The sequence below is a fragment of the Trachymyrmex cornetzi genome, unplaced genomic scaffold (assembly GCF_001594075.2).
Source record: "Trachymyrmex cornetzi isolate Tcor2-1 unplaced genomic scaffold, Tcor1.1 scaffold497, whole genome shotgun sequence".
NCBI classification, from domain to species: Eukaryota; Metazoa; Arthropoda; class Insecta; order Hymenoptera; family Formicidae; genus Trachymyrmex; species Trachymyrmex cornetzi.
In genome coordinates, this window is record NW_017299803.1 from 201,050 (window position 1) to 204,196 (window position 3,147).

The 3,147-nt window shown below is 34.5% G+C and overlaps 1 pseudogene; it reads right to left on the reverse strand.

The window, feature by feature from the left end:
• Positions 1-350: 350 nt before the first annotated feature.
• Positions 351-964, reverse strand: LOC108765511 (uncharacterized; annotated as a pseudogene).
• Positions 965-3,147: the final 2,183 nt, after the last annotated feature.

The window sequence follows — 3,147 nt, forward strand, 5'->3', positions numbered from 1 at the left end:
GGACAATATTTTTGCTGCTGCGGTGCTTGCTCATCGTTTTTTGTTATTAGAAAATTGTGCAAGCACATTGCTGCTAGTACATATTTGTCAATAACATCTGGGCTAGCATAAATTGATCTTAGAAATATCCTCCATCTAGCTGAAAGAATTCCAAAGATGTTTTCTATCGTTCTTCTGGTCCGTGATAAGCGATAGTTGAAAATTCTTTTTTGATCATTTAAAAATCTGCCTGTATAAGGTCGCATTATGCTGGTAGACATTTGAAAGACTTCGTCGGCAACAAAATAGCAAGATGTTTCTTGATCACTTCCTGAAGATGAGCTGTTCCTTTTGGCAAGTTCAACGTACTTTCATATAATGCTTTTCGATCTTGATAGAGTTCCCCCATCGCTATCGCTGCCATAAGCATCTACATCGAAAAGCGTATATCTATATCTGGCATCACAAGCAGCTATCAATACGAGACTAAATGTTTTCTTGTAATTAAAGTACATAGATCCAGAGTTTGGAGGTGCCTGAATCATTATGTGCTTGCCTGCAGTATTACTCTAGCATAATTTGACAAATTCCACAAGCTTAAAAAATCTAAACAGATCTCTTTCCATTCGATCTCTGTCGGACATTTCAAATAGATCGGCATTAAAATTTTGCTATAACGGAGCATGTTTCTTTCACAATCATATGAGCAGTAGATTCTCCGATTCTGTAAGCTAGAGCACAGATAGCATTTGGTCTCCGGTTGCCAAATATCTAATGTAACAAATTATTGATAATTATACTAGTTATTGTGTGAAACACAAAATACTATTAATAAATTAAATATAATTATAATAGTTGAAATGAAAATATATCTCAATGTTAATGCAAGGCGCTGTTCTGGACATATTGATGGTCTTATACTGTTTTTTCTCAAATGTGGTCCTACCAGTCGAAGAAGTTCATAAAATGTAGGCACATCCATTCTTGTATACCGAGAAAAGAGATCTAAGTCTTCTTTTAATTCCGAAAACAGAGTTGAGAAGTCACCATACTGTGAACACCTCTGATTTATAGGACATACCCACCACCGTCGATTTTTCCAACGTTTGTTTTTTTCGGCTTTCCATGCAATATATAATGCTAGTACAGATATTTGCATTGCAATAATAAATGCCAATTCATCTTCCATCTTACCTAAATATTTGCATGAAAATATAATAAATAGAAAATTGTATGTTATGTATGTATATATGAATGTTTCAAAAATACTTTCTATGTACTCTAGTTAAAATTGCGGACAGAAACAGATAGAAAACGCATTCTATCCGTTTCTATCTGCTTTACTATGCGTTTCTTAAACTGCAATTACGGACAGATACAGATAGAATGTGTTCACAATTTATCGGTTCCTATCCGCAAAAACGGATGGACGACTGCGTTTCCTATCCGTTTCTGATTGTATATATGTAAACAAATCCTGTCCGTTTCTAACTGCAATTGAGTACATATACGTATCCTGTCCGTTTCTGTCCGCCGATGCGGATACACATTCTGTCCGTTTCTGTCCGCAAATGTTTATTCGCATCCTGTCCGTTTCTGTCTGCAGATGCGTATACGCATCCTGTCCGTTTCTATCTGCAAATACATAAACGTATCCTGTCCGTTTCTGTCCGCCAATGCAGATACGCATCCTGTCTGTTTCTATCTGCAAATACATAAACGTATCCTATTTCTGTTTGCAGAACTTATTAGGCCGGTATCAGACTAGGCATTCCCTTACGGAAAGAGACACTGAAAATTTCGAAAAAACACTGAAAATTAAGTGTTAACACTCAACTTTGAGTGTTAACACCTAATTTTCAGGTGTTAATACTCAAAGTTGAGTGTTAACACTTAATTTTCAGTGTTTTTTCGAAATTTTCAGTGTCTCTTTCCATAAGGATTGAAGATTGAGATTTGGCCAATGAGGACAAAGGAATTTTAGCTGCTATCATTTCGATTGGTCAAATCTCAATCTTCAATGCACAGTCTGGGATTCCTTAAGATAACTATCTGCACCTGCATGTAAAGTGCCTCCATTTCCATTTTTTACTACTGATGCGGATATGCGCATCCTATTCGTTTTATTCCTACGGGTAAATGCATATTACATAAATATCGACCTGCTTCTCGGAATTTATCGTATAATTTTTCACCACAGTGAATAAACATGTTTATTACACTGATCTCAAAAATATATTATGGATAGCTGGGCATATGAGCCGAAAATTGTATCCGAGGTAGAATTAAATATGCCATGTTGAGCATATCCATACAGCACAGAAAGGTTGCAGAAACATTGCAGAATGATTTCACTGAAACATTGCAATATTGTATGGTGGTTGCGGAACGTTGCTAAATCATTTCTGCAAGATTCCAGCATTGTTCGCTTTTTTTAAATATTACAACGAAACGTTCCAGCAATATTGCATTGTAATATATTTGAATAAATTTTTTATGGAGATTCTAAAATATTCTAAAGTATTTTCTGTACGTATATTTCACTAACTTTAATTTTTCTACATATGGCATTTCTAGTGCTTTCCAAAAGCAATTGCCCCAAGCAAACCATAAATATTGTTCACACATTAACATAATAATATACAATTGCTTGGTAAGTTAATCATGGATTAAGTTAATTGCAGTGATTCTTTTTAATTCGAAGACGCTCCGAGTCAATTGAAATTGATTAAAAAACGATATGAAATTTATCGATAAAGTTCGGGCGCTGTTTATTCCTGATATATTATTAATTAAAGGTGCCAGTTCATAGTTAACATACATAAAGTGTATATTTTATGCGACAGTATTATAGTCTTTAATAATAGGATATACAGATGTAACTCTTTTATTAATAATAGGAAATTGTATGTACTAAATGTCCTTTATTACGTTTTATAACATAATACATATTTAATATAATACTCAACATATATAAAAGTCAACATAGATAGATAGATAAATATTTATTGCTTCCCCTTAGGGTTACATTTTTATTTACATTTCAGCATCTTAAAACTACCTTATTACGGAGTGATCCTGATTGACCACGGCTCGATTGGACACCACCAATCACAGCGACCGATGCTTAGGAGCTTTGTAGTCTCAAGCGCTGTGAGTGGCTCGTGT